We start from the raw sequence: 16,042 nt of genomic DNA on the forward strand, positions 1-16,042 counted from the left end.
ACTAAAATTCAAAAAGTGAAAAAGCACCATAGGACCCCTTTAAAGTGTCCCTATTATGGATAATGAAAAGTTCATATTTTGGTTTTGGGAGTCTCCAACAACAGGTTGACATGCATGCAAGGTCAAAAAACACTTTCATTATATTATAATATGCATTTATTTTGACCTTACTTGCTCAACAACTCCCAAACGATTCACTCAACGATTCCTATTTTTCCAAACCCCTCCTTTGTGTGACACTAATCTGCTGTTATTGGTCTGATTGTTCTCATTTTCATTTCATCATGCCTGTAATGCCTGATAAAGGAGCGTTTGTGAGCAGCAGTGCTGATTTGTGTACAGTGTTACTGGAGAAAGCGATATTTTTACCGCTCCAAAAGTGGCACCTAGTGGCAAAGAATGAATTTGCATTTTCATTCAGACCAAAGCGAACAGACCAACAAGTAGGCGGGCAATATGCTAATGTTTCATGTTGACGTCATCATGAAAAGGCTTGGAATTCGTTTTAAAAACGAGTCCTTTCAATGATTCAGAGTCGACTCTTTCTTTTGAGAAATAACTTAATAATAACTTTATACACGGTGCACTTTCAGATTTAAAACTTTGCTGGATGTTTTCATTCACTTAGAGCCGTGTTAAACACTGCATGATAGGTCATTTTCAAAAATCCATAATAGGGGCACTTAAAAAAATGATAATAATACCATGGAGACATTTGCATTTGATAGACACTTTTATCCAAAGCAACTTCCCTTGTATTCAAGATATACATCTGCATAATATACATGAACCCATAACCTTGGTGCTGCTGGCAATTACATTGTATTTTATTGATTTGATTAGTTAACACTTTATTTTGTACGTTTTAAATGTTACATTGCCAATAAGAGTGAATTATGCATAATAATGTACAACTAACACAAAACCAAACCTAATCCTAATGCTATACTTAGTACATGTCGTTAACTTATCACACTTGTACACAAGTATAACACCTTTTACAATACAATAAATATACATGTTTTGACACTTTATTTTACAGTGTGTTATACAAGTTGCATATACTGTACTTACTATGGCAATACTAGTCAATTTTGCATAATTACATGGAACTAACTCTAAACCAAACCCTAATCACAATGCTGTAATTCATGTTGTTAATTTATTAATTTATTACTCTATTACTAGTACGTAATTGTATAATTATGCTGTAACAAGAGCATATTATCATAAAGTGAATCATTTTCAATTATTTAGTCAAGTAAATGTATTTATAGCACTTTTTGCAATGCATATTGTTAAACAATATATACAGTATGTAATGCTTTATGTGAATATACTGAACAGGCAACACTTAATTCACTGTATGTATTTTAAATGTCTGTTATGGAGTTATTACTGATTATAACTGTTATGTGTTTTAAATGTACCTTCTAATTGTAAATTATGTATAATTACAAGGAATTAATCCTATACCAGACACTAACCCTACACATTAATATAAAGCCACTGAATATGCAGGTAAAATTAGAGTTTGATTGGATGCACTGTCCTTGACATAAACCACAAAAGACTTGTGAAGTGTTTTCTCCTCATTTTTAAAAGCCTATTCATTTTGCTATCCTGACTATGCATGCATTTTATAATTTATCAAGCATTGTTTTTCCCAGCATGACCCTATCAGAACAGATGCACAACCCCACTTTGGGTGATGACCCAGCGATTGAGAAGCACTGTTCGAAACGGCAGCACTTAGCACATGAATGAAAAGAAAAAGTTAAATCAGCTACAAAAGGCAAAACACAGAATTGGGAATTAGTTTAGAGAGCGCTGTGCTTGTTCCTGGGTCAAATCTCCAGTAGAATAGCAATATCTCATGCCAGTCATCGTTATTTAAATGTCATGGCTGTCCTTTGAAGATGCATGCAAATGGTGAAGGGATACGTTGGTGGAAAGAGCATGCCGCAGTGTACTGCTTCACTGTACCATGCAATTATGCTGACAAACTACTTGCTGTAGAGTCACCAAATGTTAAGAGGAGACAAATGAAATCAGCCAAGTGAGGGAGGTAAATAAACAATCTGATCCGTAACTTTAAAAATCCATCATAATTTTCTCTAATGACCAGACCTCTCTCTTGCACGTACGCCACCCCTCGTCCTGTCCTCTCTTTGCCAGGACCTCATGAATCGTCTTTTGTTTGATACTCAGCTAAGACTGTAGATGATGTATTACATTCAATGTTAAGGGGGAAAGTGCCTCTCCAGCCACATCAAACTGACAGAGCGCTGAAACACAAATGATGCAACAAACAGAAATCGTGAGTCACTCTGTAGATCAATTAGAGTGAACGGTGAGAGTGTTGCAGGGTGAGGAGGCTGCTGCATCAGCCTAAGCCATTTACTAGCTAGCAGCTGTCTGAAAAAACGTCTAAAAATGATGACGGTTTTCACTTTGTGCTGAAAGAGAACAGCAGGAAATAAAAAAAAGACTAAAAATCTTAAAATCTGAAATGAAAGAGGCTTTTTTTGTTCCACAATCAAGATCTGCTCTAACATGATATTTTGAAATATGCTTTTACGTTATTTTGATGCCAATCAAGGAGGCATTTGACGTTTACACTGCTCTGGTTACAACAAAACATTTTAAGGCTGCAGTTGAAACTGAAGTGCATGGACCACACGGTCATGGAAAATCTGTTATGACTGCCATTTATGCAATAACTCTTGACAAGGTGTTTTCTTTAGTTCACGTATGAAGTCCATACAGGTTTTTGGGGTCATGAAGTATCAACTCAATATGCTTTTCAAAAGCTTAAAAAAATAGAACTGGTATGGTTTAACACTGCTTTCATTTTTTGTGCGTTTTTGTGTATACACACACCAAAACACTTTGAAAGAAATAGAAATCACATGGACATCTACTTAGTTATTTAGCAAAACATTAGGTATGTATTCCAAATGGTGTGGCTTTCCCCCCTGTTTATTATAATCAACTAATTTTACATTAGCATAATGCACTGTGCCAAGCTGCAATATTATCCAATACAGAACCATAAATGTGAGTATACCAATAAATATTACAATTATACACATTACATTCATTACAGTAAGTGTCTCTCATAAGACTATATTGTACTAATTATGATTACCTTAAAAATTATGCATTGCTGTTGCCTGCGAGAATACAGAGCAATCTTAAATCTTCCTCTCATGAGCCTCATTGTGAACTAGATTTCTATATGAGACAGCTGGCCTGATTTCAGCATGGTCTTGTGATAGCAGAAATTCCCTTCTGGGTAAACTCACATTCACACATAAGGCCCAGTGATGGGATTTTACTCAACATATCAATAATTGCTTTAGCATATTAACACCACTTACATTCAGTTCATGCTTTTCTGGATAAAACATGATTAACTGCTGAAGACTTGCTTTTAAAAGTGAAGTGTGTAATTTCAGTGCCTCTAGCGGCACCAAATGGAATAGAAAATGCCTGTTTTCCAACAGGTTTCCTGAACACTTCCCCATTTGCCATAGATCATTTTGAAATAAACTTTAATACATTAAACTATTATCAATCTGAAAAGGATGCTTTATAATTCCAATCATTGACTAACAAGTCAAAAGCTTTATATTGAACCATTTTTGCTTCAGTTGTGTCATTCAGAATGCTTGAATATGGCGCCTTTGTCTTAGATTCAAGTACTTTCATGTTTTTAAATATATTTCTGTAGTGAAATTTATTTTTTGCTAATCTTTTTGAATGCCTATTGAGAAAATGAATGGAAAAAATAACAATGTGGAGCTCTATTACTTTTCAAAAGGACCTATTTGAAAACAGGTAAGACATCCGTCACCTCGTTGATCTGAGAGCTGTCGTCCTAGGCTGTCAAAAGCTTACAGAACACCCATTGTTGGCTTTTTATGGCTTGTTATGAATACTGAGAGGATGGATTATCATTAGTGCAAAAATGAATATGTCACAAACATTATGAACCATTTCCAGACCCTTCAAACTCACTCTTTATCTCCGGCCCACAGAGAACCTCACAGCCTGTCAGCAATCTTCATTTGGATCCCCCAAGATGCCTTGCACTGGGAACTTTGACGGAATACAGTTTGCATAATTACCCTCCGATTTTGAATATTCAAGCGTTCAGGGGTCCCTGTTTGTCTCGGGCTCATTAGTATTTAGAGGGCAGGCAAAAATAAAATATCTGAGTGCACATACAAGAGCCTGCTCTGGCAAAGATGACACATGGCATCTGCTGAGAGCCTAGGAAATGTGTTCGGGTTCTGTTCTTGCTGATCTTTGCAGCTTTACGACCTGGGCCGAGTGAAAAAAAAACTGAGAGCGTGCGTACTTGGCAAGCATCACGCACATCTTGTGATACCCTTCGTTTGCGTACACAATTAGTTTGAAAGAGACGTATCTGGAGCAGTAGGGAGCCTCTGCGTACAAGGTGAATCTGCTTTGCAAATGCTGCACTGAGGGAGATTAAAAAAAAAAAAAAAAAGCAATGTGTGCCAAACAACTCCATACTCTGCTCATGTCTCTCGTTATATTTCCATTGAGGGCCACCTAAACGCATTCAGATGTTCTGTTTATTAAAACGCAGTTGTCAGCAAAATAACAGGTGAGAAAGAGCAAATGGGATCTCTCAATAAAAGCATTTGTTAGGAAGAAAACGGAAAATGTACAGGAAATAAAGGTGTGAATTACATAGCGTGTATAATAGAAGGGAAGATTAAGGCAATGGTAGAACTCAATCTGTGGAAAACAACTAGAAACTGGTGAAGGGGATATGAGCATTCAAGTGAAAGTTGATATTCAAAATTTATTTTGCACATTTAAGGTTATACAATTTTCAGTGTTACATGATCTTAGGATTTCATTCTAATATGTTAGCATTTGGTACACTAAGTTTTTGTTATTATTATTATTTGAAAATGGTTGCGCTGCCTTATGAAGTTTGTATTTATTTATTTATTTTTTATTCATATATGTGACCCTGGATCACAAAACCAGTCTTAAGTAGCACAGATATATTTGTAGCAATAGGCAAAAATACATTGTATGAGTCAATTTTTCTTTCTTTCTTTCTTTATTTTTTTTCTTTTATGCCAAAAACCATTAGGACATTAAGTAAAGATTATGTTCCATGAAGATATTTTGTAAATTTCCTACTGTAAATATATCAAAACTTCATTTTTGATTAGTAATATGCATTGCTAAGAACTTCATTTGGACAACTTTAAAGACGATTTTCTCAATATTTAGATTTTTTTTTTTGCACCCTCAGATTCCAGTTTTTCAAATAGTTGTATCTCGGCCAAATATTGTCCTATCATAACCATGTCCTGTCAAACCATACATCTGGGTTTTGTGCTCCAGGGCCACATAGAGTAGTGGTAGTATATACATTTATTGAGGCAAAAGTCATAGTTAATAATTAGTTAATTGTGAGAACTGGTCTCCAAATAAAACATGATGATACATTCTGGACCACATCACTGCACAACCAATCAGAGAGCAGAAGATACTTTCACATTCATTCACAATCAAGCATGTACCCCAGTCACTTTTGAAAATTTGACATGGTTTTACTGCAGTAACATTAACTGTACAATAATATTAAGATGGAAACTGATTCAAACAAAACTCATTAATAGACTCAAAAAACTACTTTATTTTTTATGTACTGTTTATAAATGACTGCTTTTTGAATTAATATAATTTTTTGTTTTATTTAAACCATAGACATGGAAATTGAAAGGAGTCATGGCAATGAGGAGACATCCAACTGCATCATTCATTCCTAGCATTAATTATATTTTTTATCATTTTATTTTGGCAATATTGGCATTGACTGAGTGCACTGAGTGTATTAAAATATGCACACTGAGAGGAATGTTTTGGGTTTAATGCAAGCTCTGTGAACATCATTTGTAGCATGCTCTCAATTACCATGAAAAAAATATCTTGTCTATGGAGAAACGTATACACACACACACGTTGGTTTTTGTGGTTTATGGGGACTCTCCATAGGCGTAATGGTTTTTATACTGAACAAACTGTGTGTGCTATTGCCCTACACCAACCCTACACCTAAACTTAGCCCTCACAGGAGACTTTGTGCATTTTTAGATTTTCAAAAAAACACCATTTAGTGTGTTTTTTAAGCCTTTTGAATTACGGGGACATAGGCAGTGTCCTCATAAACCACCTTTTATTGTAATACCTCTGTCATACCCATGTCATTATACAAATTTGTGTCCTCATAAACCACATAAACATGCACACACACACATACACACACATACACACACACACATAAATCATTTGTAACTATTAGTTTTAATTGCAGTCTGTACACTGTTAAAACAGCAATAGGGTATGCACAACGCGATCATTTTAGGAACACGTAGTATTAATGTAATTAATGCTTAATAACGGTTTAATGGTTTAAAGGACCCAATGAGAACTATTTACTCCTGATAACCATTAACAACCCTTTTACCATTGGTTTAAATACTGTACATCAGTTAGTACATCATATTGATGTATTAATGCAGAGACACCAGTATGTCAACTAATTATAACTAGTTTATAATACAATAGTTTGTAAATGTTTGGTTACTGTATACTGATTATAACGTGTTTGCAAAATTTTGTGCAAATTCTACCTTGGTAATTTCTCACTACAGAAATGACCAAACTATCGTATGGAAGCTATGAGATGTTTGGTAGTATAAAAGTTCATATTGCACTAAAAACGTCACAAGTGAGTTTGTCTCAGTGTTTTAGAAAGGTTATTCTGCTACATTGTGCTTCTGTTGTGTCAGCATAAGCAACCGCTTGTGACAGAAGGGATATGCCAACCCTCCGATGGCATGAGTGACTCATCACTTTAGTTTCTTCTTGATTACACTAATGATGTATTTGCATCACTTTAGCTGTATTAGTATCGCTTCCATATTCATGTCAAACAATGACATATAATATGTAATTCTTTGCAACAAGAAGCCATCCACACAATGTCTCCAATTCAGAGCGGAGTGGATCAGTGATGGTCACACGATTGCATGTGTGGGGGAAAAAAAAACACACACCCATGCCACTGCCGCATATAAAGACGTTCTTTGGCATGCTGTGCGAGCTATTCACACTCACAAGATACTCCAGAGGAAGCGCAGCCTCAATCCAGTGCCATTCATCATTATTCCCTGTGCCCCTTTCAAAAAAACCAGTGTAAACGTCACATCCAGAAATCCACACCTGTGATAAGACCACTTCCTCTATGCATCATTTATGCTTTCCACCAAGGCATCACAACGCTTTATTGAACAATTTTGATTCAGTCCACACACACACACACACAAATTAGAATGTTAGCATATTTTGAATTTAAATCAGCGTTTAAATAATCACAAAAGGTTCATTTAGTGGTAACACCTACAGTATGATTAAATTTGGTAACTTTATTTAATGCATTAAGCATCATGAATCATGAAAAAAAAAGATTTACCCACTTGAACTGAATTTAAATTTCCATCCATTTGGATTACAGCTTTATCATGCACATACACAACTTAAAGTGATGCTTATTAGTCAGCATGAATGTATCAGGTAAGAAACAGGCAAGATTTTATAATAGCCCATATCAACTAAATATGTTTTAAATTCCAAATCTCATCAATAAATCACTTTTTTTCCTGTCTCCTACATTTTAATTGAATATTACTTGTTCCACAGCAAGCAACATTTTATTTGTATTGACACTTGTATTTATGCTGATTTTAAACAATTTGAATAAATTATGTTGAACATATAATTGCCATTAATTTATGAACTGTATGGCTGATAAATATGCATAATATTAAGTTTGTTATTATGTTAAAACAATATAATCCAAATGCATGTCAGTTTATGTGCAATTTTCAAATATATCAATTTGGCCTAGTTAGTTTTTGAGAGAATTAACAATTTCTATAAAACAGTTTATTATTATGTAATAAACGCATCATGCCGTCTATATTTAAAAGGAATAAATGTGTTTACATGGTATCAACATCATGAGGAGCAATGCATCACATGCATCATTTGATCAAGTTCATGAAGTTGCTCTAAAGTGCTCTAAACACACACTTATTCTTTTCTTGCAATACATATTTTAGTATGGTTTTTATATGACATATTTACACAGAATTCAGCAGCAAACCCACCTTAACTCACCAAAAGATTTGCCCATTACACTGCTACTGAAAAATTGAGAAGTATCAAGAATGATTTTGGAATCTGTCCCTGTTGACTCATACAATGAATCGCAAAGCGCCTTAAGATTCGCACTTCTACTGTCCACATTGTCAACAAGCTATCAAAGCTATCAAAGCTTTAAAACGAAGACCATTAATACAACTACACTGGATGCACAAGTGAGGGAGGGGGAGAAAAGGAAAAAGGGCTCATTTATTTAAAAGAGTTGCCACGGGGAATGACATCCATGATTAATGTTGGGGCTGATTATGCAACCAATTGACTATAATTCACACCCAAAGAAACAGGGGCCAGTCAGCTGCCAGAAGGGCTAAGGGTATTAATGCAGATTGTTTTTTGCATTTACATGACACCCTTTTTTAACTAAAAATGTTGTGTGCATTTTGTGTGCTTGAAAACACAAAGATTTGAAAACGCCTTTCAACATTCAAGTTTTTGAAAACTATACCATTATCATCCTTGTGTAAACTACAAAAAACATGGATTGTAGTGTAGTGTTTCTTTGAAAAGTGGCATCGCCAACCACTGGCCCGGCATGCATGATACAGTCGTTTTTGCAGAGCTGTGTCAATGGGTTTTTAGCTTTGGCAACATTGTACACAAAACTGTACAAATGAAAAGCCTTTTGTTTATAGAATATTGTTTCAACATAGAATCCATGTCCCATATAAAAAATAACATTGTTAAGACTTTTTGACAAATAAACACATTTCAATAGAAATTTAATTTAAATGAAATGACATGTTTGTGAGATTCATGATTAGCTGGCATCCATCTAGTACCGTTTCTGTAGCCTTTCTGGGCTTTGCTATTATTATTTTCTGTGATGGACCAAGAAGATACGGCCTTCAGTCCCGAGGCTCTCACATTTATCAGATGTGAGCTTCAGGGTATCCACAGAGGAAATGCACTGTAGTGAGTCTGGCTGTAAGTCAAGGGGACTACGAATGTCATGGATGAGCATTGTGGCTTTGAAAAGGATGATATAATTTATTTACACCTGTCACTTTAATACACAATGTAGAGGTTCTCTAAAGACTGGAGTGTGCACCAAAAAAAAAAAAAAAAAAAACGTGTGACGTGCATTGGTAGAAAAGTGATCTCTTTATGACAGGATGTAAATAAATAAATACATACATAAATAAATATGAATCACTCTTTAAAAATCAGTTATTAATAGTTATTATTCCAATTGATGAAACATTAAGAACAAAAACAAAAGTGAATTACATGTAAGTGACAAATGAGTGAGAAACTGCACTGTACAAAAAGACTTACTGAATCATATAGCCTCAAACCTCAGGCGGTCAAAACTGTTCCAGCAGCTGGTGTTAAATGAGCGAAAACAGTGCCATACAAATATATACATATATATATTTTTTTTTATAATGCTGTGTCAAAACCAACAATTTTCACATTGAGAATTACACAATGTAAGATGGTCAATATGACAGATTATTAGGGTTAATGTGCCTTTAAAGGAAATGTATCTTCCGTCATTTGAATACAGGCATCAGCATGAGATGTTCTTCTGATTATCAAGAGACAACTTCTCGCTGTTTTTATTTTTTTTACACCGCTCTATTCACGGGACGTTTGTGGGAATTAGCTACGTAAATTGAATGAGCTGTATTCATGAGATGTATATTTGTGTATAATAGATGGAGTTTTGAAAGACAGCATCACCAAGTGATATCAAGAGACTGTTGAACCTCTAGTAAAGCAGGCTATGTGCTGTTAACGCATGCAGATGCAGAACAAAGCTGACCGTTTCTGTTCTTAACAGCAACAGCAGGGCTTTGAACGGATCTTTTTTTTAAATGGAACATGAAAATGTTTAACAGCTGTCTTGATTGTATCTATGGTTTGGTTCCAACTGTGCAATTAAATGTTTGAATGGTACAATGCATTAAATGTTTAAATAAAAAAGGAAATGAACCATACACTCCAGTTACTTTGCTGAAAGGCATTATCTAATATTCATGACCACAGAAAAAAGACTCAACATGAATGCAAAATTGTTATAGGGTGCAATTAATACCTTCCAGTAATTATAAATAATAGGAATCTTGACAATAACAACAACAACATGTCCTAGCAACATTATGGCCAGACTAGTAATAGCACGGGTTCCCAAATGCTTTGAGATCCACTTTCCTGCAGAGTTCAGCTCCAACTCTAATCAAACACACCTGAACAAGCTAATCAAGGATTTCAGGATTAGAAAGTTACACGCAGCTGAGTTTGATCAAGGTTGGAGCTAAACATTACAAGTAAGCTGAGAACGCCTAAGGTATAGTATATCAGCTCTTGACGTATGCAAAAAGGAATTAATTGTATGCATATACAATATAGCAAGCAAGAGCCATCTGCAAAAAAAAAAAAAAATCAAACAGGTGTAAGATTCTCCTCAAGCAGAGTAATCACAGGTGTTGTTAATTTATTTATTTTTCATGTCAAACCTCACAAATATCATCTCACATTTGCCTTTGTTAACACTATCGGTTAGGTTTAGTGTAGGTGGTATGTTATTTTTGGTTACACTTTATTTTAAGGTGTCCTTGTTACAGTATAATTATACATTTAAGTACTGAGTAATATTAATTAACTAACATGTACTTACTATACTGTTAGGGTTTGGCTTAGAGTTACTTGCATGTAATTATGCATAATTTATTGTTAATAAAATAGTAAGTACATGTAACACATAACAAGGACACCTTAAAATAAAGTGCCACCTTATTTTGAAATGCGATACAGCATTAACCTTCGAAAGCATTCACCAGACACTTCATTTCCAAACTGCCGCAATACGCTCAATAACCAACATATAAATACCGCTCAATAAAACATTATCAGATTTACGTTTAGTAAAGAAGCAATGTAAAATAATTCTGCAGAAATGCTTTTCCACAGAGCCTGGGTTGCATGTATTACATGCTACTGCATGTACTAAGAAGGCTGGCCAATTCTATAACACCAAAAAGGAGGACACTTTGGACGCTGAAGCAACACCGTTCTATGAGGACAATTAAAAATAACTCTAAATTAGAGACAAAAATTGCATTGCTGGAGTAATATTTACTTCCTTCAATTGATTTCCAGGGCATTTCTTTTTACCATAATAATGGCAAGAATGGTATGGTATAATGGCAAGAATGGTAGAATGGTAACTCTACATATTAAATGCGATTTGAATAATAAGACACTATAAGGCTAGTACGAGTCAAATTAAATTGATATCAGCAAAATCCATCTTGGCGCAGAAGCTGCATCTGAAGTGCATTTAGATGTAATACGCAAGCTATTTAATGCAGCTCATGCTGCCTTCACATGCTATCGGAATTATCGTAAATACCAGTTTCCTAGTCGGAAATTGTACATAAACAGCCCTTCTAGATCTGTTTACAACTGGCAAACTCAGAGATAATTGTGATACCTAAGTTTCCGAGTTGGGTGAGCCATAAACTTTAAATATGGAGGAGGAGAGAAACAGTAGGAGTAGTACTGTAAAGTTTTATTTGTTTTTCTCACTTCTACATTGCTTTCTCCTGCTATTACAATCATGTATATTTACAAATATGAGTAACCATTTAATGCATATTTTATGTATTGGACACAGTGAAAATAACATTTATTTGACCAACATTTTGGATTCGTCAGCCAGCTGAATATCTAGATAAAGCTGTGAATGTTTATATGGTTACTAATCAATGCAATGCTATTTTATTCGAAACCTGTTGGATATTGACTAAATATCTTCTAATCTATACCTTTTGGCTTTAATAAGAAACAGACAAGAATGAACAGGCTTTCCACCATGATTTATGTTCTTTCCAACGACAAAACCCTTGAATATGACAAACTTGCATTAGAGATGCCACAAATGCATGAGTTTAATTTTCGATTTAAATATAAAATAGATTGAATATAGATTATTTAAATATGAAACTAAATCAGTTAAGTTCTCAGTAAACCACTGATAGCCTATACTGTTTTAATCAAAACAGCTGACTCATTCAGATATGAAGCAAGTGACTTGCTGATTTCGGAACCGCGTACTAATATTCTACTCCTACTACTTTGGCCATAAAAAAGAAAATGGTAAAAAATAGTAAGAATAGTATACTAGTACGCAGTTTTGAATGTAGCAACTGGCTTTATTTATAGAATCATTTGAATCATTAACTCAATTCTTTCAAAAACACAGTCATTCAGGAACAAAACACAACTTTGTAGATCGGAGACAAAATACTGCTAGAGTCCATATTGACAGTATAGTGTCTAAAATGCTTGTCAATTACTATTCATTTGAACATAACATTAACTTTTTGTATTTATTTATTATACACCACTATATAAAGTATAAAATAGTAATCTTAAAAGAAGGACAAATGAGTGTCTGGCACAAGTAGACAGACATGGTATTCCAAAACCGGACTGTCCGACTTAAAACTAGACGGATGGCCATCCTAAATATAGCCTCACACTTTATCTTTAGGTTAGGCTTTCAGCAGAAATAGCAGCCACACACTGTTAAACTTCTCACATTGCCCAGATGAAAGCGTTTCCTTTGCATGTAAATTGTTAATGTGAGGCTGATTATACAAGCTCATGTACAACGGACAAATAGAAACCAGCAGAAATCCTGGCTTTGTTACATCGATGTAGAGCAGAATGACATGCTCTGGGAGTCTGGGACACCTGAGCTTCCAGTGTGTCTCAATTTCTTTGTCTTATTCATTTACATCTGACTGAATTGCGACGATGAATTTGTATTCCATGAGTAGGTAATTCTCCTTCCATAGGGAAATCACTGGAAGAGTATACAAAACCAAATAGCAAAATTACATTCTTTACACATGTAGGCAGAAAACTAATTGGAATCCGACTGCGAAAGAGAAAAGGCGAGAATGATCGGTAAACTCATTTACGGACTAAATAATAGGCTGTCAACGTTTTAACAAAGACTGTCAAAGTTTCGTTGCTGGAAATAGGCTAATAAAACATGTTTAGGTGCGCACTTCAGGTGGGACAGCTTATGAAACATTTCCATTCATGAACTGTTAATGCCTTGCGTTTTTTTCTTTCCTTTTTATATATGACCTCATATTATGCATGGAGTATTGCAAGGAAAATGAAAAACTTTGGGGTGCGAAGTGTTTTATATTTCATGAGATCTTTAAAAGCAACATGAAACAGCATTCACAATGCATTCTGTGTTTATGTGAAACACAAAATTCAGCGGAAAATAGCTCAGGAAGTGATGATGAAATAGATATAATGTTTGGCTATGCATATTATTAGCTAATATTATTTGAATAGCAGAAGAAGCATTTCAAATGCAGAGGGATTTATAATATTTTAATGAAAGATTATGATTTTTCTTTTTCTTTGCAATATAAGACTAGAGATATTTCTGATTTCATTTATTCCTGTAAATTACAAAAAAAGGAAGTTGGCTTGCAGTGCTGTTGCTTCTTCTGTTTTCTCTCTGATATAAGACTTCCTTTAGTCTGTAAGACGTAAAACTCTTTCTCTCTCTCACACATGCACACACTTGTGCCCCTTGTCTGAGACAGCCTCTCCAACTCACGTGAAGCATTGCTGTTGTGCTACTGTCATGTCTCATGTCACATTTTAAAGAGAGACGTAAAGCATTTTTGTATCGTCCCTGATGTTCCTGTCACCAAAGCTCTATGTAAACTTGTCACCAACAACAGGCGGCAGTGATTTGTTTACTTCCTTCAAATCAAATTGAAAAGAATCTCAAGCCAAAACTACAAAACAGGCCTTTTTTTTTTTTTCGCAGCTGTCCTCTACATCTCTGAAAATGGCTGGCGCTGCTTCTGCCCCAGAGAAGTCTCTATGCTCGTCTGCACCAGTCAGTTTCAGACCACACAAACACCTGCATTTTCCACTTTAACTACAAGTTCCAAGGGTTCAGTATGTCCAAATTGCCAGAGAAATGGCGCATCAGGTCCGCTGAGCTTACCGTTTGTGACTGTAATGAAAAAGGACTACATCTGAACATTCAATCATGCCTTCGGCATTGTGCATGTTACTGCAGCTAAACACTTTTGCGTCAAATAGAGCAGAAACAGGTGATGAGGAAAGAGAGGGACGATGCTGTTCACACGAACTGTGTAATACTGAAGCGCTCGTGTTCAGCCACGGACCAATTACTTTTCTCCCTGGCTCATTTAATGCAGCTATATCACAAAAAAAACAATGTCAAAAGTGTGGTTGTCAAGGAAACATTAGCTAGCATGAGTCACAAATTCACAATTGTGCAGGCCCCCTGTACAATCATTAATTAGTGCACTAGGAAGTCTCATTTACACGGAAACAACATAAAAAATCAAGTTTAGCAACTGCCTTAAGGTTTACCTTTCTAAATGGAGCTTTACTGTAAACCATCCGTCATGAAACGTCAAAGTGCACTCACAGTTTTATACTTAAAACGGCTTTTTAATGCCACAGACGAGGTATAATATTTTCCTTAAAGGCACAGTACACTCAATTTACACACCTCAGCGGAACAAGAGAACATCTTACAAAACAAACCCAACTTGATGGTGGGGGAAAAAAGACAGAAAAACTTTAGCAAATCTTTATCTACAAAAGGATAGTAAATAAAAATACATAAATAGTGAAGATTTGGTGGAATTGTAATGCATTTTTCCCCATTTTCCTTGGTTACTTACAAATTATGACTTGCAAATTAATATGTTAATGTAAGAACAATGTGTATGTACTAAAGATACATGGTCTGATAATAGACTGATATTCAGAAGAATTGATCAGTGGTTGGGTGACAACTAAAACACAGAAAAATTACTCTGTTTCCATATATATGAATATACAGTATATGAATATTTTAAATCATAGCTACCAATTCTTTTAGCTGCAACATTTAATTGTTTGGGTTAAATACAGTACGTTTTGCATTGAACAATCTGCTGAACAAGAACAGTCTAGATGAGAACAAGTATTAGATACTTTAATGTTCACTGTATGTTGTAGAGACAGTTATTTAAACGTGATTGTTAAGAAAATGTGAGCTGGCATCAGTTATTGCAGGCCACTAACAGTATTAATATATAGCATATTGCATCTATAACAAATATCTCAAACCACATGTCATGATAAAATACTTTATCAGCTTTTATGTTAAAAAAAAGACCCTAAATTGCTCAAAGTTCTGCTCAAATACTAAATGCTATGCAGACAGGACCCAAAATATAATTCCTTACTAAATAAATCCCCTATCACACATTTGCACAATTAGTCATTTCTGCATAAACCTTTGCACATATCGACTTAACATGCCAAGATGTTATTTTAGACATGCAGTGCATCACACGTTTACGTTTCCGTACTTCATGTTTTAGATGAAGTACATACGAGAAGGACCGTCAAGAGCCTCTCTAAAGCACGATCCTGCTATCATCAAATGGAAACAGGCTGTTTTTTTCTGCTTACATTTCTCTCACTCACACACAACATCAACAACACGCAATTCAACTAAAATGTATGGGTTCTCTTATCTGTCGCCAATTCAAGTCAAGTGACCCTCGGCATCTTAGATTAATCTCTTTTTTCAAACTAGAGAAGGTAAGACCTTTGGAAACCTGAACCATATACCAAGAGAGCAAGAGTGAGTGTGTAACAGCTTTAGTAGATTAAAAATCTACAAGACACTTCATTTACCAAATTGTCTGTAAGAGCATTCAGGGCCTTTTATTTGAGAAGCAATTTT

This window comes from Barbus barbus (genome assembly GCF_936440315.1).
Source record: "Barbus barbus genome assembly, chromosome: 17".
NCBI classification, from domain to species: domain Eukaryota; kingdom Metazoa; phylum Chordata; class Actinopteri; order Cypriniformes; family Cyprinidae; genus Barbus; species Barbus barbus.